Source organism: Balaenoptera borealis (genome assembly GCF_965194805.1).
Source record: "Balaenoptera borealis genome assembly, chromosome: 11".
NCBI lineage: Eukaryota > Metazoa > Chordata > Mammalia > Artiodactyla > Balaenopteridae > Balaenoptera > Balaenoptera borealis.
The window spans coordinates 48916489-48943807 of NC_138868.1; the positions used below are offsets into that span (position 1 = coordinate 48916489).

At 39.4% G+C, this 27319-nt stretch overlaps 1 protein-coding gene and 1 pseudogene across 4 annotated transcripts in view; one reads left to right on the plus strand and one right to left on the minus strand.

The window, feature by feature from the left end:
- SYT9 (synaptotagmin 9) overlaps positions 1–27319 on the minus strand; it is a 185418-nt gene that overhangs the window by 132512 nt on the left and 25587 nt on the right. The gene's annotated exons all lie outside the window — the stretch shown is intronic.
- LOC309605549 (PC4 and SFRS1-interacting protein pseudogene) lies at positions 15027–16838 on the plus strand (annotated as a pseudogene). Its single transcript has one exon. The product of its transcript is annotated as a PC4 and SFRS1-interacting protein pseudogene (transcript).

Consider the following 27319-nt stretch of genomic DNA (forward strand, 5'->3'; position numbering starts at 1 on the left):
ACTAGTAAATGGAATGGAGAATAAAATAAGACAAACTTCGCAGGGACAAAATAGCATGATTGCTAAAACAAATAAAAAATTCAAAAGAAGGTAAAGTCAGGGAACATGTACCTGAATATGAACCAAAGTTTCAGGAAACTTAGGCAAAACAAATATGAGATACACAATATGTACCCAGGAAGTCTAATATCTAAGTTTTCCAGAAGGTTAGGACACAGAAAGTGAAGGTAAAAATCATCAATTTAAAAAAAATTCCCTAAGGGCTTCCCTGGTGGCGCAGTGGTTGAGAATCTGCCTGCCAATGCAGGGGACACGGGTTCGAGCCCTGGTCTGGGAAGATCCCACATGCTGCAGAGCAACTGGGCCCGCGAGCCACAATTACTGAGCCTGCGCATCTGGAGCCTGTGCTCCGCAACAAGAGAGGCCGCGATAGTGAGAGGCCCGCACACCGCGATGAAGAGTGGCCCCCGCTTGCCACAACTAGAGAAAGCCCTCGCACAGAAACAAAGACCCAACACAGCCATAAATAAAATAAATTAATTAATTAATTTAAAAAAAAAAGAAAAAAGAAAATGCTCCCCATTTCACTTACAAAATTAATTAAAAAAAAAAAATTCCCTAGAATTGAAGGACAAACTGATAGGGGTCCACTGAGCACCTATAATAAAATAACCCTACCTTAGGCCCATTATTGTGAAATATCCAAACATAAAAATCAGAGAAAAATCACAAAAGCTTAAGAGACCTCAAAGACATTGGAACCATATCGGCATTGGACTTAAAAAATAGATAATGGAATAATGCCTGCAAATGTCTGAGGAAAAAATTATGATCAAGTTAGAATTCAATACCCAGACACACTATCAATCAAGTGTGAGGGCTAAAAAAGTCATTTTCAGACTTACAAGAAGTCAGAAAGATTACTTTCCAGGCACCTATCACAGGAAGTTATTTGAGGATGAATGTATGAGATTAAAATGAGACAGAACACTCCCTCTTGCGAGAGCACTGGAATCACAAATAACTGCTGAACAATCATCGACAGGAAGACACTGGAACTCACCAAAAAAGATACCTCACATCCAAAGACAAAGAAGAAGCCACAGTGAGACAGTAGCAGGGGCACAATCACGTTAAAATCAAATCCCATAACTAATGGATGGGTGACTCACAAACTGGAGAACACTTATACCACAGAAGGCCACCCACTGGAGTGAAGGTTCTGAGCCCCATGTCAGGCTTCCCAACCTGGGGGTCCGGCAACAGGAGGAGGAATTCCCAGAGAATCAGACTTTGAAGGCTAGTGGGATTTGATTGCAGGACTTCAACAGGGCTGGGGGAAACAGAGACTCCACTCTTGGAGGGCACACACAAAGTAGTGTACGCATCGGGACCCAGGGGAAGGAGCAGTGACCCCATAGGAGACTGAACCAGACCTACCTGCTAGTGTTGGAGGGTCTCCTGCAGAGGTGGGGGGTGGCTGTGGCTCACCGTGGGGACAAGGACAGTGGAAGCAGAAGTTCTGGGAAGTACTCTTTGGTGTGAGCCCTCCCAGAGTCTGCCATTAGCCCCACCAAAGAGCCAAAGAGCTCAGGAAGCCTCCAGTGTTGGGTCACCTTAGGCCAAACAACCAAGAGGGAGGGAACCCAGCCTCACCCATTAGCAGACAAGCAGATTAAAGTTTTACTGAGCTCTGCCCACCACAGCAACACCCAGCTCTACCCAACACCAGTAACTCCCATCAGGAAGCTTGCAAAAGCCTCTTAGATAGCCTCATCCACCACAGGGTAGACACAAGAAGCAAGAAGAACTACAATTCTGCAGCCTGTGGAATGAAAACCACATTCGCAGAAAGACAGACAAAATGAAAAGGCAGAGGACTATGTACCAGATGAAGAAACAAGATAAAACCCCAGAAAAAAAACTAAATGAAGCGGAGATCGGCAACCTTCCAGAAAAAGAATTCAAAATAATGATAGTGAAGATGATCCAGGGCCTCGGAAAAAGAATGGAGGAAAAGATCGAGAAGATGCAAGAAATGTATAACAAAGAACTAGAAGAATTAAAGAACAAACAAACAGAGATGAACAATACAATAACTGAAATGAAAAATACACTAGAAGGAAACAATAGCAGAATAACTGAGGCAGAAAAATGGATATGTGACCTGGAAGACAGAATGGTGGAATTCACTGCCACGGAACAGAATAAAAAAAAAAGAATGAAAACAAATGAAGACAGCCTAAGAGACCTCTGGGACAACATTAAACACAACAACATTCGCATTATAGGGGTCCCAGAAGGAGAAGAGAGAGAGAAAGTACCCGAGAATATATTTGAAGAGATTATAGTCGGAAACTTCCCTAACATGGGAAAGGAAATAGCCACCCAAGTCCAGGAAGTGCAGCAAGTCCCATACAGGATAAACCCAAGGAGAAACACGCCGAGACACATAGTAATCAAATTGGCAAAAATTAAAGACAAAGAAAAATTATTGAAAGCAGCAAGGGAAAAACAACAAATAACATACAAGGGAACTCCCATAAGGTTAACAGCAGAAACTCTACAAGCCAGAAAGGAGTGGCATGATATATTTAAAGTGATGAAAGGGAAGAACCTACAACCAAGATTAATCTACCCAGCAAGGATCTCATTCAGATTCGACAAAGAAATCAAAAGCTTTACAGACAAGCAAAAGCTAAGAGAATTGAGCTCCATCAAACCAGCTTTACAACAAATGCTAAAGGAACTTCCCTAAGTGGGAAACACAAGAGAAGAAAAGAACCTCCAAAAACAAACCCATAAGAATTAAGAAAATGGTCATAGGAACATACATATCGATAATTACCTTAAACGTGAATGGATTAAGTGCTCCAACCAAAAGACACAGGCTTGCTGAATGGATACAAAAACAAGACCCATAGGTATGCTGTCTACAAGAGACCCACTTCAGACCTAGGGACAAATACAGACTGAAAGTGAGGGGGTGGAAAAAGATTCCATGCAAATGGAAATCAAAATAAAGCTGGAGTAGCAATACTCATAGCAGATAAAATGGACTTTAAAATAAAGAATGTTACAAGAGACAAGGAAGGACACTACATAATGATCAAGGGATCAATCCAAGAAGAACATATAACAATTATAAATATATGCACCCAACATAGGAGCACCTCAATACATAAGGCAACTGCTAACAGCTATAAAGAGGAAATCGACAGTAACACAATAATAGTGGGGGACTTTAACATCTCACTTACACCAATGGACATATCATCTAGGCAGAAAATTAATAAGGAGACATAAGCTTTAAATGACACAACAGACCAGATAGATTTAATTGTTATTTATAGGATATTCCATCCAAAAACAGCAGATTACACTTTCTTCTCAACTGCACACAGAACATTCTCCAGGACAGATCACATATTGGGTCACAAATCAAGCCTTGGTAAATTTAAGAAAACTAAAATCATACCAAGCATCTTTTCCGACCACAACACTATGAGATTAGAAATCAATTACAGGGAAAAAAACGTAAAAAACACAAACACATGGAGGCTAAACAATACGTTACTTAATAACCAAGAGATCACTGAAAAAATCAAAGAGGAAATCAAGAAATACTTAGAGACGAATGACAACGAAAACACAGTGAGCCAAAATCTATGGGATGTAGCAAAAGCAGTTATAAGATGGAAGTTTATAGCAATACAATCCTACCTCAAGAAACAAGAAAAATCTCAAATAAACAATCAAGCCTTACACCTAAAGGAACTAGAAAAAGAAGAACAAACAAAATCCAAAGTTAGTAGAAGGAAAGAAATTATAAAGATGAGAGCAGAAATAAATGAAATAGAAACAAAGAACACAATAGCAAAGATCAAGAAAACTAAAAACTGGTTCTTTGAGAAGATAAAATTGATAAACCTTTAACCAGACTCATCAAGAAAAAGAGGGAGAGGACTCAAATGAATAAAATTAGAAATGAAAGAGGAGAAGTTACAATGGACATGGCAGAAATACAAAGCATCCTAAGAGACTACTACAAGCAACTCTATGCCAATGAAATGGACAACCTGGAAGAAATGGACAAATTCTTAGAAAGGTATAACCTTCCAAGACTGAACTAGGAAGAAATAGAAAATACGAACAGACCAATCACAAGTAATGAAACTGAAACTGTGATGAAAAAAATCTTCCAACAAACAAAAGTCCAGGACCAGATGGCTTCACAGGTGAATCCTATCAAACATTTACAGAAGAGCTAGCACCCATCCTTCTCAAACTCTTCCTAAAAATTACAGAGGAAGGAACACTCCCAAACTCATCCTACGAGGCCACTATTACCCTGATACCAAAACCAGACAGAGACACTACGAAAAAAGAAAATTACAGACCAATACCACTGATGAATACAGATGCAAATATGCTCAACAAAATACTAGCAAACAGAATCCAACAACACATTAAAAGGATCATACACCATGATCAAGTGGGATTTATCCCAGGGATCCAAGGATTCTCCAATATATGCAAATCAATCAATGTGATATACCATATTAACAAATTGGAGAATAAAAACCATATGATCATCTCAATAGATGCAGAAAAAGATTTTGAGAAAATTCAACACCCATTTATGACAAAAACTCTCCAGAAAGTGGGCATAGAGGGAACCTACCTCAACATAATAAAGGCCATATACGACAAACCCACAGCAAACATCATTCTCAATGGTGAAAAACTGAAAGCATTTCCTCTAAGATCAGGAACAAGACAAGGATGTCCACTCTCGCCACTATTATTCAACATAGTTTTGGAAGTCCTAGCCACGGCAATCAGAGAAGAAAAAGAAATAAAAGGAAGACAAATTGGAAAAGAAGAAGTAAAACTGTCACTGTTTGCAGATGACATGACACTATACATAGAGAATCCTAAATATGGTACCAGAAAACTACTGGAGCTAATCAATGAATTTGGTAAAGTTGCAGGATACAAAATTAATGCACAGAAATCTCTTGCATTCCTACACACTAACAACGAAAGATCAGAAAGAGAAATTAAGGCAACAATCCCATTCACCACTGCAACAAAAAGAATAAAATATCTAGGTATAAATCTACCTAAGGAGGTAAAAGACCTGTAGTCAGAAAACTATAAGACACTGATGAAAGAAATCAAAGATGACACAAACAGATGGAGAGATATACCATGATCTTGGATTGGAAGAATCAATATTGTGAAAATGACTATACTACCCAAAGCAATCTACAGATTCAATGCAATCCCTAACAAACTACCAATGGCATTTTTCACAGAACTAGAACAAAAAATCTTAACGTTTGTATGGAGACACAAAAGACCCCGAATAGCCAAAGGAGTCTTGAGGCAAAAAAATGGAGCTGGAGGAATCAGACTCCCTGACTTCAGACTATACTACAAAGCTACATTAATGAAGACAATATGGTACTGGCAAAAAACCAGAAATATAAGTCAATGGAACAGGATAGAAAGCCCAGATATAAACCCACGCACCTATGGTCAACTAATCTATGACAAAGGAGGCAAGGACATACAATGGAGAAAAGACAGTCTCTTCAATAAGTGGTGCTGGGAAAACTGGACAGCTACATGTAAAAGAATGAAATTAGAACACTCCCTAACACCATACACAAAAATAAACTCAAAATGGATTAAAGACCTAAATGTAAGACCAGACACTATAAAACTCTTAGAGAAAAACATAGGAAGAACATTCTTTGACATAAATCACAGCAAGATCTTTTTTGATCCACCTTCTACAGTAATGGAAATAAAAACAGAAATAAAGAAATGGGACCTAATGAAACTTAAAAGCTTTTGCACAGCAAAGGAAACTACAAACAAGATGAAAACACAACCCTCAGAATGGGAAAAAATATTTGCAAACGAAGCAACAGACAAAGGATTAAACTCCAAAATATATAAACAGCTCATGCAGCTCAATATTAAAAAAACAAACAACCCAATCAGAAAATGGGCAGAAGACCTGAATAAACATCTCTCCAAAGAAGACATACAGAAGGCCAAGAGGCACATGAAAAGCTGCTCAACATCACTAATTATTAGAGAAATGCAAATCAAAACTACAATGAGGTGTCACCTCATACTGGTTAAAATGGGCATCATTAGAAAATCTACAAACAAAAAATGCTGGAGAGGGTGTGGAGAAAAGGAAACCCTCTTGCACTGTTGGTGGGAATGTAAATTGATACAGCCACTATGGAGAACAATATGGAGGTTCCTTAAAAAACTAAAAATAGAATTACCATATGATCCAGCAATCCCACTACTGGGCATATACCCAGAGAAAACCGTAATTCAAAAGGACACATGCACCCCAATGTTCACTGCAGCACTATTTACAATAGCCAGGTCATGGAAGCAACCTAAATGCCCATCGACAGATGAATGGATAAAGAAGTTGTGGTACATATATACAATGGAATATTACTCAGCCATCAAAAGGAACGAAATTGGGTCATTTGTCGAGACGTGGATGGATCTAGAGACTGTCATACAGAGTGAAGTAAGTCAGAAAGAGAAAAACAAATATCATATATTAATGCATATATGTGGAATCTAGAAAAATGGTACAGATGAACCGGTTTGCAAGGCAAAAATAGAGATACAGATGCAGAGAACAAACGTATGGACACAAAGAGGGGAAAGCGGTGGGGTGGGGATGGTGGTGTGATGAATTGGGAGATTGGGGTTTACATGTATACACTGATGTGTATAAAATGGATGACTAATAAGAACCTGCTGTATAAAAAATAAAAGAAAATTCAAAAATTAAAAATAAAATAAAATAAAATGAGATAGAAGACATAGTGTACAGGGAAAATTGCACTCCTCTCAGAAGACCAGTGAAGGAAGTCCCAGCAAGAGCGCTGAGCGGCAGGCCTGGAGAGGAGCCATGCAGCCTAGAACAGGAAGACTGCGTTCTAGAAAGGAGTCCTCCTCAGATAAAAAGGATTTGAAAAGATATAAATGACAAGATGGAGGGTTTAGTTTTTAATAACATCATCAATTGTCTTAAAATAGCGTAAAAAAAAAAAGAGAGAAATTAGGAATTCCAGGAGGAAATTTTTTAAAGAAAAGGAAAAATAATCATAGTATTATTTTTCACATATACCTCGACAAAGTATACCTCTTGATTCTGCACTAAATAAAATTTTATGTTCATAATAACACAGACACCATTTATTGATTCTCAACTCTTAGAATCAAGCAATAGATGAAGCATGGAGGACTTAAGTATAGTTGTAGAACAGAGTGGAAATGTTTTCAACTTTGACAGTATAAAATTAATAAAAATGATGTCAAAAATTAAGAGGTAGAAAGAGGAAAGAAGCTGAAGAAAAGGTTACAGTTTGCCTTCCAAAATGAGGGAACAAGAGAAATTGTCTATAGTTGATAGATATTATCAATATATATATAGATACATTTAAAAAATTGAAATATAGTTGATTTAAAATATATTAGTCTCAGATGTACAGCATAGTTATTCAATATTTTTATAGACTGTACTCTATATATTGCTGTTTTATGCTAAAATTATTTTTACATTAAAAACCATGTGGAGATAGAGCAAACCATTTCTGCTGGGATGAAAATAGAAGGGACTTTCACTTCTGTGTTAACTTTTTACAATGAGCTAGTATTACTGAGAGAAAAATGAAAAACATTTTTGAAGCTGCTGTAGTACATGAAGTATATGTGCTTTAGCACATTCAGGTGAACCTGGGTCTGAAATCCCGAAACATTTCTGAAAACAGTCCTTATTTAATACTGCTCCTTGTTTGTGAGGAACAAAAGGAATAAAAATCATGATAGTCATTATAATAATGATAATCTCAGTTCCCCAGCACAGTTTTCCTTCCAAGTCAAACCCATAAAAGACATCCACTCTTGTCTGCTCATCTTTGTGCAGACTTTTATTAGATTTATGAACAAAATATCAACAGACTGACACAGGCTATCAACTTTTTACTTAGCTAATACCGACTTTAAAACATATAACTCTTTACTACCATGCTCATTTCATATAAGAAAGGTTGTTTTAACACCAAATGGCATTCCCTTAAAATACTATATTGAGCTTTATGAATAAAACCATTATACTGTCCTTATTTTGTCAATTGCTTCAGAGTTGTGAGAACTTTGTCCTGGATAAATAAGGAAGCAAAAATTGGGAACCACTGTCCTAGTCCCCTGGATGTCAGTCCTGCCCCACTTCTACTTCTTACAGCAACAATATAGCTCAGGGCAAAACAGGAAAATAGAAGACATTTTTGATTCCCACCCCAGCCTGCCTGTCCTGAGCTCTCCCCCTTCAACTGCTCTTCCAAGCCTGTGATGTCCCAGAAGACTGGAATTTTCAAAGGGATTATGTTGGAACCTAAAGATTTGGTGTCTGTGTCAGGTCCTTTCATGGCCACAGGAAACTCATGGTGACGGAAGAGCGGAGCAGTGTGGATGCTCAGAATTAATCAAGGTGTTTCCAGGGCAGCCAAAGTAAACCTGGAATCACAATTGAGGAGGGAAGCAAAAAAGATCCGAGCTGGAAAAGTGGTGCTGAGCGTTGACAGTGAGGTGGATGGGACATACAAAGGGAGAGGAAACTCACTGTCAGAAGCTGGGATGATAGGAACTGGTTTAAAAGAATGGTGCAAAATGAAGTAAGGCCAGTGGCTCAAGATCACTGATATGTTCACTAACATATGACTTATCTTTTTGCAAAAGGATCTGAGGCAGCTTTAACATATAATGCAGCACAGTGGGAGAAGCTTTCCAAGGAAATCAGGGACAAAGAAAAATAAAATTAAAATGAAGATGAAGTCAGGAGGAAGGTAAATAGCCAAAATGCAAACATGAGGCTTTGTAAAGTTGCCAGAGGTGGCTACAGAATTGGCTCCCAACATCCCACTTATCATAGAAAAGGAAGAAATATAACCAATGACATGATTCAGCATCTAAAACACTACACAATTAAGAAAATTTATGAGACAAGGAAAATCTGGACCAGAAATGTAATGCTATTAGAGATTATTATTTACTTTTAGATATGATAATTGTATTGTGGTTATGTTGTATAGATATGGAAACATTCAAATGATATCATGCCTGGAATTTGCTTCAAATTATAGATGAAACAAGATTGACCATGGGTTAATACTTGTTGAAACTGAATAATGAGTACATGGGGCTTATTATATTATTCTCTCTACTTTTGAATATGTTTGACAATTTCTTAACACAAAACAAAAAACAAAACATGTTTTGGTTAGGGAAAAATGTTGATTTCTGACTTCAGTCTTAAGACATTCTTATTTAATATGTCTTAGGTAAGAGTCCCTTAATCTCCATTTTTAACAAGCAACTCAGAGCTCAGATTTATCTGATGCCGATGGTCTATAGAGAACACTGACTAAACAAGAGCAAGTAAACATTATATATATGAGTTCAGAACACAAGATGTTTTCCTGATCCTAAAACAATTGTGTCTTGGGGGCCTAAAAAAAGACAACACTGGGAAATTTAGTTAGACAATCAGGTTATGGAGAACTTGAAGATATCACATGGTACCTTGTAGGGAAAGTGGTAATATAATTAGATAGAGGAAACAGCCAAGACCAGACAGCTCTGATGATGAGATGTTAGGTGTTTCAGGAAACTGAATCAATGTGGAAACACTGCATTAGAATAAACCTTAAAGATCATCCAGAACTATCTATGTCAGAATTCCTACATCAACAATCCCTTCCATGTGACCATGAGGGCTTCACTGAATACATTATTTTCTGTATTTTTTTAAACTTAAAACAATGAACATGTATTACTTTGCAATTTTAAAAGGTAATAATAACAATAATAAAATTTTTGCATTAAAAAATTACAGAACTCTGGAGTTATCCAGTGAAGGGGAACTTAGCCCCACACACACCTCAATAGCCCAGAGGGTGACCCTTATCTTGGATAAGAAGCACGTAATAGACGTTAGGCTACAATTAGATGCTTTGGTGTTTAAATGATTGAACTAAGTTGTTTGGGAGATGTGATCTTGCAGAGACCTTGCTCTAGTTACACTGTAGGCACCAAAGCACAGTAGTTAGAAACACAAGTTCTAGAAACACACAGTCAAGGTCTTGCAGCCCACATCAGTTGTGCAACATGAGATAAATCTCTCAGCATCTTGTTTTCTCATAGTAACGTTGGGACATTAATACTATTTACCTCTTGGAGTTGTACTGAGTGCTTAGAAAGGTACTGGCAGTCAATAAACATAAGTTACTGTTTTTTGGTTATTTTCATGAGGTGTCTCAGGATTCAGCCACTCCATATCTAGACTTATTCTTACTGCCAAGAAGTGGTCACCATGGTTAGTGAATAGCGAGGCTTCCCACAGCTTTATGAAATGGGCTGGTAACAAGCAACCGTTAGGCCCCAAATGGTGCTTATTGAGCTGAATTACTGAGAACAAGAGAAGCAGCTTCTGTGGAACACCTGATATTTGCTAAGGACCAAACCAGGGGTACCAAATAAATAAGACTAGACCCTGCCCTCAAGGAGCCACTAGTCCTTTTAGTAATGCTATTTACAATTCACAAAGTGCTACTGAAACCAAGAAGTGAGGGATATGTAACCCAATGTGGGGTTCAGAGAAGGCATCCCATAAAACAGGAGTGAGCCAGGTCCTCTTATAACCACTTCTCTTACACAAAGGTAAAACCCAGGTCACTTGGGCATTGGTCACTTGGTGGTCAAAAGCCTTCACCAGAAGAAGAGAAGGCCACGGCTTCTGCATATGGCCCCCATGTTGCAGAGGGCACAACTTGCTCAACTGTACATGGAGGCCCCAGTAAAGACCTGGCATGTTCCAAGGGCTCTTGGACCAGCTTTGCCACCATTTATATTTTGTGACCTTGGGTAAGTCACTGCCCCTCTATGGTCTTCTTCATCTATCATAAAGGGCCTGGGAATGGCTCTCACATTCTGTGGTTCCCATGAACTTGCCAAGTGACCTTGAATTCACAGCAATGTCTTTCTAGAGCTAAAGCCATTGTAATAATTCTTATTAGTGACCACAAGCCAATGGGTGCTCTCCAACTGGAGGCTATGTTTTAGGGCCATTCTTGATTTTCGTTCTTGCAGCAGACATGAGGTTCTCTAAGCTCATGGAAAAATACTGGCTCCTAGTGCAAATTGCAAGGATTAAGGAGCATTAACTTGGGCCCGCAGGAGCCATAACATTATTAAGGTACTGAGCCAAGTAAACAGAGCACGCTACGACCTTAACTCTAAGAAGCCCATGGACTGGTAAAATGAATTAAGTCATGGTAATTGGCAAATGGCATAACTGCATTTTCCTTGCAATTGACATAAAAGGAGGAGCATATTTAATAGGACCGTGTCTCTTGCCCTGTTGGGCTGCACCCCGCAGGCCTACAAGGCCTGTCCCTGCCCAGCTTCAAGACTGAAGAAAGAGCCCAGAGTCAGCAACAGAGACATCAATGGTCTAATGGATAGGGGGAGCTTACATGTCTGAAGCAAGGTCCTGGAGTGACTCCCCACCGTTTGTGGCCAAGAGCAGGGCACGGCGTCAGGCTTGGCTCCAGGGGCCAGAGTGGTGGTGGGGGGGGTGGTTACCAGTTATAGGGAGAATTGACGTCAGGTTGGCTCATCAGTTACCAGGGAAACCAGCAGAGGGGCGTGCCTCTCACCGCCCCTTTGATAAGCTATTGCGAATGATCATTAGCTAGCACCCGGGGCAAGTATGTAGGAAGGTCAGTCCTCTGAGTAGGGTGTAGTTGAAGCAGGCACTGGGCAAGCAGGGGATGTATAGAAAACAGTCATCTTGAATGGTCCGACCATACAGGCCCTCAGATCCTTTCCTCAGAAGGCTGCCCAGGTGATTCTGCCTATGTTAACGAAGCAGCTGGCCTAAAATTAGCATTGAGAGAACACTTTCTGTTGCACCTTCTATTTGTAAAGTGTGACCAGCGCCTCTTCACACTGCCATCACCCCTCTGCCTTAACCAGATGGAGCAGGGGCTGCTCAGGCTACGTAGTGATTGGAGCTGCAAACATAAGAACTGGGTTTTGGTTCTTGTGTCCATAATCCCTGACCTCCCAATCCTGTTGCACCCGGGCCCCTGCTGTCTGCATAACAGGAAGGCTCAGGAACTATCCTCAGGTTTGCAACTGGGTTTCCATTCTCTTTTCATTCTCTACAGAAATTATTTAATTGGAAAAAAAAAATCCATGTAAGAAAATATTTTACCACTTCTAATGTAGCTTCATTAGAAGTGCTTGCAAAATCTACAGTGTTTTCTGTATCATGGGATTCTGGCCTGTGCAAAGTAAATGAAAACACTCAGATGTGCTAGTATTCTTGAGAAATAATAGAAAATCTGATGTGCAGGGTTTTAGACAATGGGGACTTTTTACCTGAAAAGAACACCATGAAACAAATCTTAAGAACATGTGGGGACCAGACACAGGCCCAAGAGGTCAGCAACCTTCCTTGGTGTGTCTGCGGGAAATGGGAGCCCAGGTCCAGCCAGCAGTGGAGGGAGATGGGAGTGGGTACCTCGGAGGCCTGGTGTCCAGCTCTATTACTTTCTATAAGACTCTGGGCTGCCTGCAACCTCTTCTCTTTAGAAGCCATTTCTCACCTCTAAAATGGGGGGAGAAATTCCTCCCCACCTGGCTCTTTTGAAAATTAGGTGCACTTGAATCCGTAGGAGCGCTTTCAAGTAGTGTTGCTTAAAATTTTTTTTAAGCGGAGCACTGCTGCATTGGCCTAAGAATTCACACCTCCCACAGGACCCCTTTCCAAACTCTGTTAGAGTCTCCCAGGTTAGATCTGGTCTTGCTTTGATCCAATTAGTCTTTAAACCTATCATCTACCCTGTGGAACAAGATCAAAAGGTTTCTGACAACCACCTTTATGAACCAACATTTAGAAAAAAAATCTCTCAAAGCAACGTGTAATGTTAGGGTGGGAATGCTTCTTCCCATTCCGGGCTCCCCTGAAGAGTGACTTTTCCCTAAATGCTCCTGGTCACTTCTCCCACCTCTTCCTGCTCCATTCAGTGGAGAAGTGAGTTACTCAACCAGACAGCTCAGGGTGGCCCTATCTCTCCCTTCTACTTGATATCTGTCTGCCTGCATAGGGTATGGTGCATTTACTGGTAAGTCTGTTACTGCTCTGGACCCCAGAATTACACAGACTCAATCTCCTGTTCTTCCTCAGGCATAGCTGGACACCTGGAGGACAAGGCCTTGACCCTTACACTTACGGCCTGGCTTAGAGCAGTCCTGGGCACATGCTCTCTGTGTCTATACAGGTAAGGCCAGAGGACGGCCAGGCTTCCATGAGCATGAAGGGAATTACATGGGCAATATTTTTCTCATAGCACAATAGTTCGGTAAGAGACAGGACATATGAGGAAATGACGTGGAGTCTGGGTGTAGACTTGTTTTTAAACACACGTGAGACATATAGTTATGGTTATGGCCAACATTAACCCTAGAAATATCTCTCCTGAGAAACAGTTCCAAGCCACAAGGCTACTTAAAGTCAGAACAGAAAGTGGACTCCTGGTTCAAACTCTTCCCTATTTTTTTTTTCTCTTCTGTCTGCCTTGAACCTTGGTCCATGACTAAAGACACATACTCTCTTATAACATATAACCTCTTACTAGCTTGGACTTCTATGCTTGACATCCTAATGTACCCCCAGGTCATGAATCTGCCTGTGCTAAAAGCATGATCAAGCTTAGACTATCAGCACTTGATTAAAAGCATGAGCTCTTTTGTCTCTGTATTTAACCATCAATTTTCTAAAAATTGTGTTTTTTAAGTCAATTTCCTTTTAGTAAATATTTCATGCTGCTGAAATGAAGATGGTTTCTTTTAAAACGCTAATTTTCATCAGTAGTCATGGATAGAAATTGGCATTTATTCCTCATCAGAATGATGAATAATACTGGTATATGACCAAGAAATGTAGTAATTGTCCTAAAGAGCATTGACAAAAAAGATAAAACGCTTTAATTTCAATACAAATTACTCTTAATTTTAACTGGAAGATACCAACTCTTCTCAAAAGCATTCTCTTTAGGACTGCCCTCTCCATGAGTCACAGAAATTCTGCCTGATGGCCGTGGACAAAGCCACAGCTATGAGCAAGCACTGCTGGTTTTTCCTAAGACATTTCTGCAATTCTCACTTCTCTATAAACCAGGTAGGTTTCTTTTTTCACTTTTTTTTATTGTGGTAAAATCTACATAATATTTATCATTTTCACCATTTTTAGGTGTACAGTTCAGTGCCCTAAGTACAATCACATTGTTATGCAGTCATCATCACTATCCATCGGTATAACTCTGTCATCCCATATTGAAATTCTATCCCTATCAAACAATAACCTCCCATTCTCTTCTTCCCCAACCCCCAGCTCCTGGTAACCACTCTTCTGCTTTCTATCTCCATGATAAATCAAGTAGTTTGCCTCACCATAATGAAAGCTGGTTACAAGATAGGCCCCAAAGTACATAGAGAAGAACTGGAGATGATCACAGCCAGAAAGCACAGGCAGGCTGCTAGATGAACACTGAGAAAAGAGGAGAGTCTGGGGCACATCCCAAATGATGCTTTGAGACTGAAGTAGGGAAAGGGGCCACAAACAGGTGTTCCACTAACAATCTCCTGGTCCCCTGATCCTGGATGGAAATGTACTCTCCTGAGGATGCACAGTACTATTCCCACTTTTCTGGGACTCATCAGCATCGTGTACCACTAGGGGTCCAAGTGGCATTGCCATGGGACACTCTCTATACAACCTGGGCTTGAGATAGGAAAAGTTTTTCCCTAAAGACCAAAAATGTGAGCACTGGATACAGGAGTAAAGAAGACTCCAGGAGCCACGCGGGAGCAGCGCAGCGACGGCGGCGGTTGCTATTCGGAGCCGTTCAGATGCCTCTGTGGCAGCTGGTGGCGCAGGTGGCTTGCGTGGACGCGGGCAGAGGCGGCCGGCCTGCCACCGCAGCCTCAGCGCCCGCGGCCCCGGCAGGCGCGTCGGGACACCCCGAGGCATCCTCCCCCTCCCGCCGCCGCGGGAGCCTCGGCTGCCGTCCGCCCTCCCGCATCCCCTCACAGTCCGCACCGCCACACCTCCTCCCTGTGCTCGGACCCCCGGCCTCGCCCCCGAAACATGACTCGCGATTTCAAACCTGGGGACCTCATCTTCGCCAAGATGAAAGGTTATCCTCATTGGCCAGCTCGAGTAGATGAAGTTCCTGATGGAGCTGTAAAACCACCCACAAACAAACTACCCATTTTCTTTTTTGGAACTCATGAGACTGCTTTTTTAGGCCCAAAGGACATATTTCCTTACTCAGAAAATAAGGAAAAGTACGGCAAACCAAATAAACGAAAAGGCTTTAATGAAGGTTTATGGGAGATAGATAACAATCCGAAAGTGAAATTTTCAAGTCAACAGGCATCAACTAAACAATCAAATGCGTCATCTGATGTTGAAGTTGAAGAAAAAGAAACTAGTGTTTCAAAGGAAGATACTGACCATGAAGAAAAAGCCAGCAACGAGGATGTGACTAAAGCAGTTGATATAACCACTTCAAAAGCTGCCAGAAGAGGGAGAAAGAGAAAGGCAGAAAAACAAGTAGAAACCGAGGAGGCAGGAGTAGTGACTACAGCAACAGCACCTGTTAATCTAAAAGTGAGTCCTAAAAGAGGACGACCTGCAGCTATAGAAGTCAAGATTCCAAAACCAAGAGGCAGACCCAAAAATGGTAAAACAGCCCTGTCCTTCGGAGAGTGACATGGTAACTGAAGAAGACAAAAGTAAGAAAAAAGGGCAAGAGGAAAAACAACCTAAAAAGCAGCTTAAAAAGGATGAAGAGGGCCAGAAGGAAGAAGATAAGCCAAGAAAAGAGCCAGATAAAAAAGAGGGGAAAAAAGAAGTTGAATCAAAAAGGAAAAATTTAGCTAAAACAGGGCTTACATCAACCTCTGATTCTGAGAGGAAGGAGATGATCAAGAAGGTGAAAAGAAGAGAAAAGGTGGAAGAAACTTTCAGACTGCTCATAGAAGGAATATGCTGAAAGGCCAACATGAGAAAGAAGCAGCAGATAGAAAACGCAAGCAAGAGGAACAAATGGAAACTGAGCACCAAACAACATGTAATCTACAGTATAAAAAATATATCTCATTTTGGGCTCAAAGCATTAATCCAGTTACTGAAAAGAGAATACAAGTGGAGCAAACAAGAGATGAAGATCTTGAGACAGACTCATTGGACTGAATTTCCCCCTCCCCCACCTTGATGGAAGAATGTTCCAGATTCTAAATTGAGGACTTCATTAATGGCAATTATTACTGTGTTATGATTGTTAAAAAACATTTCCTGTAAGATACACACTACATATTAAGGTCGGCCATCATTCCTGTTAAAAGATTTTTACCAAGCTTAAAATGAAGCTTTGTGTTTGAAAGTTATAATAAGCTCAGATGAAGATGGTGGTTGTACATTATTTCATTTAGAAAATATAAAAATTCATTTTGTTTTGAAGCTAGGTGTTAAACTGGAGTAGCTACTATACCCCCAGAGAATGGGGCAGTTGTGCCCTTCCCTTGACATTCCTTTGTTGTTCAGTTCTTTAGAAGATTAATCATTGTTTTTTAATCCTGAGAGATTAAACAGTAGACTTGTTAAGAAAACAAAAATGAAACTGTAACCAAAATTTTAAAATAAAGTTTTTTAAAAGAAGACTCCAAACAGCAACAGTAGAGAAGGCAAGGTTCTCACACTTAAAGGGGTAGAAGAAATTGAGGCTGGATCACTAGTGGTAGATCAGGCAGGAGCCTACAGACAGAGCAGAGATTAGCAGGAAGCCAAGGCAAGGAGAACAGGGACAGCATCCGAGGAGAGAAACAGCAAAAGCAGCAAGTATGGATTAGAGGGATGACAAAAGCAGCAGGCTCAGCTGAAAGACAGCAAAGCCAAAGGAAGTGTCTCATTTTATGTGGGATATTATTCTCCTCCATATCCTCCACGGGAGACTCACAGGAAAATACAAGAAGTAGAATGACAGGGGCCCTTCCTACCCCTTGGCAGGTAAAGGCTGCTGATACAGCAAGCCTACATATAAAATATGGTAAAGGAGATCCACCTAGGCCCACGAGTTGGTGATATTCAGGGAGATATTTGGGTTAATAATAAATGAAACAGAAATAAGAAGTCTTGAAACTATCGGAGAGGATGAGACATTACTATTATAAAAATTGAAGAGAATTACTAAGCAGGGGGAAGATTGATGGAGTTAGGTTTTTAACAAATGCACATTAACTCCGTAGCTTCACTAAATACCAATCCTAGACAGGTACATAGTCCCTTCTCAACCCTTCTGCCAAAGTACTTCGGATGAAGTACCCCACAGAGCCTGGGGTTCCTCCTGGGTTTTCCAGGGCCCTAATAGTCACACACTGATTCCCACTGTTGTGACTCTGGGAGTCTGTGTCAAAAGACCTTTGGACAACCTTGCAGAATTAAGTCTAAGGAGCATCTCTGCCATTTGCCATGCTATCATGAGGCTTTCTTCTACTGTAAACATAGGGACTGGTATATGTCACTTGGAAGGCATGGCACATCAGAGCTTAAACAACTCCACTTTCATAAATAACTTATAAAAAATGTACAAGGAAACGGGATGAAAGCATAAGGTTTTTGATCATCTTTATAACTTACATACTACCTTGGGAATTTCTGCATGTTTCCTGCTTTATAATTTGTTAGAAACTAGAAGGGAACCCCTTTCTCATTGCCCCAAAATGAGAAAGAAGTTACAATTAGGTGTCATCACTATTAATCAAGTTAGGTATAAAATAAGGGTGCAGATTATCTCAAGGTGAAGAATGTTATGAGTGAGGAGTTTGACCCCTTTCTAAGACAGGGAGTCACTCAATTACTTCTCACATCTTTGAACAGTTAAGGATTGAGACCACAACATCAGTGAACTGAGAAGTCAATGTGGATAATTACATTCAGTTATTACTGAATGTTATCTTGAGAAGAAGTAAGTGAACTCTGCTGAAAACCCATTCTGACTAGTGTTTGTCACAGAGTTCTGAAGCTTCCACTTATGAACTTATAAAAAGAAACATTAAATTAATATGGGCATTGAAAGGAGAGAGAAACCCACCTGATCTTTTGCCTCAAAATTCCCCTAAAATCGGGTCTAGGGATAGCTTGTGCTATAGACTGAGTGTCTGTGTCCCCACCAAAATTCATATGTTAAATCCTAACAACACCCAATGTGATGGTATTAGGAGGTGGAGTCCTCACGAAAGGGATTGGTTCCCTTATTAAAGAGACCCAGGAGAATTCCCTCATCCCTTCACTCACATGAGAACACAGAGAGAAGGCACCTTCTATGAGGAAGTGGGCCATCTCCACGCACCGAATCTGCCTGCACCTTGATCTTGAACTCCAAGCCTCCAGAACTGTGAGAAATAAATTTCTGTTGTTTGCAAGCCACCCAATCTATGGTAATTTGTTGATAGCAGCCCAAACGGACTAAGACAACTAGGTCCCTTGAGGAGGTAGTAACATAATCCAATGGCTTGAGTAAACTCATATACTATGGTGTCTTCTTGTTTCTTAATGTTCAAACTCCATGGTCAGATGAGGGGGAGGGTGTGGAAATGATGGTAAAGGGGACAAACTATGAGAAGTGGGAGGAGAGAACAAAAGATTTACCCATACTAAAGTATTCTGTGGTAGATGTCTGCCTTCTAAGACAAAGTTGGATGTAGAGCAGAGATAAAAAGCAGTAGAGAAGCTAGGAAACATAGAGGATTAATCTAGAAGGCCACCCAAAATATAAAACTGATAAAACAGAGGGCAGGAAATTCTCATAAAGATAAAATAACATTTCCCAGAGTGAAAGGACATAAGGTTTTTGATTACAGTAAATGTCTCAGGAAATGCTGGGCAAGGTGAATGAAAAAGGGCATACACCCAGACACATTGCTGTGAAATTTCAAAATCTGAAGGCTAGAGAGAGCACCATGGAGACATCTAGATGCAGGCTGCCTTCGGACTTCTTTTAAGCAATTCTATAATGCAAGAAGACCATAAAACAGTACCGTTAAAATTCCAACAGAAAATGATTTTCATTATAGAATGTATGCTCAGCCAAATCATCCATAAAAATGAGGGCAAAATAAAAGCATTTTTAGAAATGCAAGGACTGGTTATTTATATCCTATGCCCGTCTTCTGAAAAGTTTACTTGACGATGTACTCCAGCTAAATGAAAAAAAAAAAAATGGAATTGAAGAAAGAGAAAGTACGGAAATGAATAAAAGTGTACCTAACTTTTAAGTGCCAGTAGTATGGGGTCCCAGGACATCAGCTCTGTGTAGGTTAGGGAATATTTCTAGATGGAAGCAGAACTCCTAGGAAGAATACCATCAAGAAGAAAGTGGGCTCCCAATATCAAATGTATGATTGAGAGACTGGGTATATTTAATAATTTAGAAATATGCTTCTCTTTGTTTACAAAATATCCTAAGTATATTATAATAGAAAATATTATAAAATAGTCGAAGAAACACAAAATGCCAAAAAAGAAAGTAACAGTCAAATATCAAACCAATTAAAATATGACCAGATTTTGAACAACTGACAGCATACAACTAAAGACTCTGGATACAGAAACTGAATGCTTCAGGAGGCACAAGATTAACAATATAAAACTGTGCCTCCTTCCCCGAGGGTCCAATCACACTTCATGGTTCAGTAGTTACTAATTTTTACAAAATCACAATATTGTAATAGCAATAACAATAGCTTCACCTTTGAGTGCTTAACAAGTGCCAATGCTGTGATAAGCATCACTTATGTGTTAATTCATAAAACCCTATGATTATCACAATTTAACAGATGAGGAAACCTAGGTACAGAAAGGTAAAGCAAGTTGCTGAAGGCTATTCTTAATCACCATACTCTTAACAGTAGAAGCTAATAATACTCTTAGCTAATGTGGTGGTACCAGTTAATTGAAAAAGTCACTTAACAGAAAAAACCATCCCCTCACCCTTATACCTGAAATATCTTATTTTAACGTAAACATTTTATTCTAACCTAAAATATTAATTTACCAATCCTTTGGTACAGAGTGAAGTTATTTTCTTTGAATATGAGTTCTTTGATTATAGTTTTGTGTTGTCTTTCTTACATCAAAAACACCCATAATGCAGTCTGCGCTCAACTCGAGTTTGTTTAAAGTAGAATAAAAAGTTAAAGATATTTGTGAAGCAATCTGAGAATCCTTTTAGATTTTTATCATTGTTTTCAACCTTTCATAAATGCTCCTCCACTCCTAATTCAGCACCATTTAAAAAAATAAGGCCTTTACTGAGTCTTAGAAGCATTCGATTCTGTTTTCACAGGAACAAGTCTCTTTTAGTATTTATATTTCATCAGTATACATATTTAATTAAATTATATAATCGCAATAATAAGTACAACCAGAATAAACAAGTTTTGGAGCAAAAACAACTGCTTCTTTGTAAGCATTCAGCTTAATTTATGGGAGCAGGAATAAAAGGGAATAGCAGTGAATAGCCGGCTATCTGTGAGCACTCAGCCTGTAACAATATTTACTGAAATGTTTTCTAGAAGAAATTGAAAGCTCTGTTAATTACAGCTAGTTAGATAACAGGAAGTTGGTTAAGAAAGCTTCAACTGTACCATAAAACACAATTTGGTTGATATGTAATAGATATGTTTAGAATTAATATATAGATAAAACATGGATGACTTTATAAGTATAATACAGAATGTTATAACAGCATAAAAGCCAACCAATATCCTCATTTTACAAAGTAGAAGATCCAGAGATAATGTCCAAGGCTGATACAAAAGGAAATGGAAATTTAAAAAATATTTTTAGAGTCTAAAATGTAACCAACAAAAGAACTCAAAATAACATAATGAATAAAGATTGGAGATAGGAAAATTCCTCATCTTGTTTACAAATATTGTGAAGTTCGTAAATAAAAAAAAACTGAAGTACAAGTGTATTACAGTATGGAGGTAATTACCAGAAACCTAAAACTAAAAAAGATTAAATGAAAATGGTTGCCTCTGAGAGTGGACCCACAGGTAAGAAAACTTTTCTCTTTTTTTCAGTATTGTGTGATTTTTTTAAACATTGTGTATATATTACTTGGATAGTTAAAATTAAAAATAAAATGTGGAGATGTTAAATGAAATATAAATAAAGAAAACATACTTTAAATTAGGAAGCTGAAACATCCCCAACTCTGACTAATGAGGATCATTAGGGCCCAGAAGGGGCTCTGTCTCAACTGAAACAGACGCCAAAAAACACCGAAAGCACTGGGAGGGCTTCTGCATTCCGAAACTTCCCACAGCACCGCCTATGAGCTACCCTGGGGTGGAGGACCCAGATGGCTGCCCAGGAGCCCCCGGGTCTGTGCCTGCGCACAGCGCCCCGGGAGGTGCGCGCGGGAGCAAGTGTTAATTAGGCACTGCCTGTCAACCGGCACGTGAAGCTCGCTCAGGGTGCCTAGCCTGCCATCTGCCCACCTGCCTCCCTCTGTGAACTCACACTCCAATACCTACCTGGCCAAAGGGTATTTTATACAAGCCCTCCATCATGGCTCCATTTTTTTGCTCTCAACCTGAACCATGGAATCAGCTGCACATACACTAAGAGAGCTTCTCTATATGGCGACTCCGCTTGAAAAGAAAAAATAGAAAGATGGCATCAATGCTGTGAAACAGGTTTGGGGTCTCCCTCCAGCCAAGAGATTGCTTGGTTTCACTTTACTCTTTTTATATTATGCAACAAGTTGCTTTTTCGTTTTATAAATGTGTATTTTTACTACAGTATTAGGAAAGACGCTTTCTTACTCAAATTAAGAGTCAGTGGACACCATAAAAATTTTAACTTGAGGAAGTATTTGAGACACTGTAGAAGATCTCTCATGGCTGAAATAGCAGTTGAGTTGCTGGATTACACGACCAATATCCACAGCAGGAAATAACAATTAGCAGCTTAAAGCAATTTTGTGTTTATATTCGTTAGGTAAGCAAAGTTCTGTTTAAGAAGGTCCCTGTGCTATAATTACAAGGGTCAGTACAGAAAATATTGATAGAGTCCAGGTCCCTACAGTGGGAAATTCAAACACACCTCAGGAAATGCTCTTGGAGCACAGAATGAAATGCACAATTTGCTTGTAAGCATAACAGCCAGAAAATAGGAAGAAAGAATATGTTTGTGCATTGGAGGCATATTATTTACAACCTGACTATCCAAAAATTCTGTCAAAAATACAACTTTCCACAGCACTGTCGGCTTTAATAAGAATTTACAGAAGTGTGGCTCAAATCCTAGTATCTTCAAGTGTGGCAGATAGCCTCAAACTTCCAGTTCCAAGAACTTACAAACTGCAAATAAATTCTATATCTGGCTTTAGGCAAATGAATAAAAAAATCTATTCTAGTGGCCACAGCCAGGCTGCTATCAGATTTTAATTACAAGCTGGTGTAGACAAAAATGGAAAAGTAAGAAACAATAATATCATAATTGTATTTGAAAGGACTTCTTGAATGGAGAGTGTCAAAGTATCAAAAACAGTTTTGCTGAAATCAGTAGGATGCAACACAAGAGAGGTAACTTTACATGTCAGAATGTCTACTGATGCAAAACACAGAGCTGGCAAAGAACATGAGTCATAAATAGTTTCCCAGACATGACAGGGGAAACCTGTTCTGTTGGATCTGACCTTATCTGTTTAGGAATTCCTCTTCACTCTGATGCCCAGGGGCAGGACACATTTGTCAGGCATGGTCCCGCTATGCTCTAGTTTAGAAGAGCTGCATTTTATGCTAATATGAAAATGTGCCTGAATATTCTATCTGTGCTCCTGTGTAAAAGCAGGGATGCATCCAGTCACAGGTCTGCAAGCTCAGAAAACTTGCCCCTATTCAGTAGAGGACTAGAGCCAGCTCACAGCAGCTCGAAAGAGCCAATTGTTAAATTTTCAGGAATTTTGATAGCTTGGTATTAAACATAGCCATTACTTAAAAATTAAATTATATAAACTTACAATTATATAAATGATATTGAAAACAAAGGTAATAAACATTCAAAAGTCCCCATTTCCTACTCATTTGACTACATTTTACAATTATCTGTGCTCTCAAGGTGATTTATGTATATCGTATCTGTATGGTGCAAATAACTATTATATAATGTTGTGGTTCTGCACATCTCTTCCCAGCTCTGCATTCAGTGACATCATGTTGGTAGATTGAAAGGGGCTATGGTGGGAAAATTTACATCACAGATATTTCAAACACCACAAATCAGGGCTTGATTTATTATTTTGTTGAACTCGTCTTAAGAAAGTCGTGGAGAAATTGTCAATAACACAGATTAAAAGTGTCATGTCTGTAGCCATTACATTGTGAATAGCACAAAAGATTGAAGATAAATTCTTCCAGTATTCTAAAAACTATTACTCAACTCAACAAAGAAGCTGCTCACATTACTGATGAATGGGTGCAGTTATGACGTGTTGCTGTTGCTTTACTTTTACCTTACTTGTTCACATAAATGAAACTATCAACCACCATGTATGTTGGAGCTATGCTAATTTGTCAATTGCAACCAAAGTTTGCTATGGATACAGAAGTCTGACAGAAATCAAGACAAACATTCTATAAGAATCAATTGTAATGTAATCAATAAACTGTAGTGTATATTTTATTATGAATTGTATGGTGCACATCCTTTATATCAGTAAAAGTTATAATAAACTTGTGTGTGTATATTTATGCATACATTTTTAACTCTGGAGAACTGGTTGTCATACAGGTAGCAGTACACTGCTGCCCTCAGTTCAGGCAGCATGGAGACTAACTTTCTCAAGAAACTGTACTGAATTAAGTTTCTTCCAATATGTCTCATTGCTCTTTATATAAGATCTGGACCTGATGCAAAATTACCATTTTGTGCACAAAAGATTTGCCTCATGAGTCCTGCTTTTACAGCATAAGTGGCTGTCACCAGATGGCAACAGAGTTGGGCTTGACCCTGAGCAATTAGATATAGAGGAAGATCAGAAATTTCCGGGCCACAATCATATAAAAAATTAAACTGCATAAAAAACAACTAAATAATTCCTATATTCCTCTAACTGGGTAATGCTCTTCACAGCAGATGATCTTATCTTTAAAGCAATAGTTCTGAAATTTATGTGTGCTTGATAATTGCCAGGGAAGCTTGTTAAAAGTATAGATTCCTAGGCTGTGGCTCCAGAGATCCTGATTCTGGGTGAGGCTCAGGAATTTACATTTTAAATAAACACCCCCAGGCATCTCTGAAGGCAGGGGGCTCTGATTCAATTTGAGAAATGCAGTATTATGAGACACTTCAAACATGAACAAAGTAGCTTATCTAAGTTCCCCACTCCTTTCTTAAGCAGACTCTAACCGGCCCCACCAAGCTGGCCACGAGGAGGTATCTTCCTTCCTCCCTGGCTTTTCTCTTCAACTGACATGAACCTCACCCCGACCCTTTCACCAATTTGGTTTCTTTGTTCCCAGTGAAAAAAAGGACTTCGTTGGTTATCATAAGCAGCCTCATGAAAAATCTTGCTGAAGTCAAGGGTGACTCTACCAATAATGGAAGCATAGGAAGTTTACTATGACTTGGTTTTAATAAGCCAACTCTGGGGCACCTTTTCTTTTCTAGGTGCTCACAAACCATCTGCTAAATTGGCTTAGGACTTTGCCAGGGATGGACACCAAGCTCACAAGCCTTGAATTTCTAGATTCCACATATCCTCCACTGTGAGAACTGGGCCACCTGCCCAACTCTATCTACTGGCATTGTTCCTGCCTCCATTGGATGTCTCCTGGCATCTGTTATCACTCCCTCTCCCCAGGCATGGAGATGTCTTCCTTCTTGGTTTGAACATAAATTAATACATTTCTGATCATTCTTTGGATGTTTCCAAAGAACCAATTCTTGCCATCAGCATTCCTGAAAATAACTTCATGGCATATGCCCCTTGAAAGTTCCTACATGTATATATGCCTGGTCCCCTCATTTGTGTGCCCATAACCCTTTAAATTTGTGCTCATTGGCACTAATTTCCATGCTGGTGGGGTCTTCCTCCTCTTCTCCACTTTTAAGAGTCAGAATGTGAGACTCTAAAAGATCCTTTATGTTTTTCATTCCTCTTGAGCTATCTGGAATGACTACAGTTCAAGTCAAATATAATATCAAGTGAAATTATACGATAAGGAACCACCCTCTATAAACCAGATACCAGTATTGCTGTTCTGGTTCCACTCGGAGTAAGGTGCAGCTTCAGTTTCAACCCTTAGGTCCACGTGTAGCCAGGAAGCTGCTGCAGATTCTCAGAACTCAGTAAAACAGAGTTAAACCACTGTGCAGATTCAAGAACTTAGCTCGGTTTGGGACTGGCTTTTCTCTGCCATTTAAATAAAGTGCAGCATTCCTAGCTTTGAACAAGTTTACAGCATCACTGGCACAGTGTCTTTATTAGCGAATCTTTACATGCCACTGAATCAGAACTGTTCAACACAAAATATTCTGGGCATGAATTCCAACAAGCTGATGATAAAGTTCTGCAACAGAAATATTTGTTTTCACATTGAAAACCCAAATCCAGTATGTACTCTGGGGGAAGGAATAGTACCTTTCAACAAAGCATACTCTAAATCCTTAAGGTATTATCCACTAAGCCATACTGCCCATATGATTGCCGCAATACATATTATAATACCAACAAAATTACTTTACTATTGCAAAAAAAATGTCCTTCCATTCTTGTTTGAGAAAACCCTTCAGATTCATAAGACCCAGAAACAAATGGATGTCATCTTCCAATGGTCATTTTTTATTTTCAGTTATTATTAAGCTGATTTTTGGTTTTAAAAGGACAACAGGGAAGGCTAGACATGGGCACTTTCTGACAAGTGTAAGGACGATGTCCTGTAGCACAGAGCACACAAGGAACTCCCATTTTGAAGCTACACTAATATCTTCTAGGTTTTGGAAATGCAATTCTGTGCCATAACGTGATGACAGTGACCAGAATTCAGCCAGAAACATGTAAATAGACAGGTTATTCATTCATTCTTTCATCTACTCAAACATTTATCAAGTACTTTTTATGCTTCAGTCACTGGTTAGATGAGGGGAATAGAAGGATGAATAGAACACAGCCCTTCCAACAAAGCGTTCACCATCAAATGAAGGAGGCAGATGCAGGGACAGAAAATGTTTTAAGTGCTGGAACAGTGATAGGGAGAAGAGCACAGAGAAACCAGGTGAAAGAGACCCCAAGGAAAGTGTTAAAAGGATGATGAGTTAGAATCCCCAGGAAGAGAGGGGTCAGGAGAAGAGTCATGGTAGGCTGGAGGACAGTTTAAGTATGGAGGCAAGCAACTGCACGGCACACCCTACTGTTAGTGTAAAGCAAGGGAAGGCACATCGTGTGACTGGATTCATCTCTCATAGGTCACTAAGGAGCTTGGATACGATCCTTTGGCTGCTTGGGATGCTGAAGAATTTTACAAAGGAAGGCAGCAGGGTCAGATCTGCTTTCTAGAAAGACCACTTTTGCTTCTGTGGAGGCTCAATTTGGGTGGTTAAGAACAGAGGCAGTCACTAGTAACTGGTAGAGAGACTTTTGTGACTCTAGAAGTACCTCTGTCAGATCCAAATTAGGGTTCCCCAAAGGAAACTCTAATGGGGGGTCAGTAATACAAGTAATATCCTGACAGAAAATTTAGATGGATGGATGGATGGATACATGGAAAGACAGATATACAGATAGGTGATATGTGTGTGTGTGTATGTATGTATGTATATATATAAAATAGAAAACAGATATCTTCTTTAAAAAAGAAAAAGAACAGAGACAGGAAGCACATTAGAAACTCCAATGATACCAGAGAAAGGTTTTTTTTTAAAATTGAAGTTTAGTTAATATACAATATTATATTAGTTTCAGGTATACAATATAACGATTCAATATTTTTATAGATTATACTCCATTTAAAGTTATTACAAAATAATGGCTATAATTCCCTGTGCTGTGCTATGTACCCTTGTTGCTTATCTATTTTATACATAGTAGTTTGTACCTTTTAATTCCCTACCCCTGCTTTGCCCCTC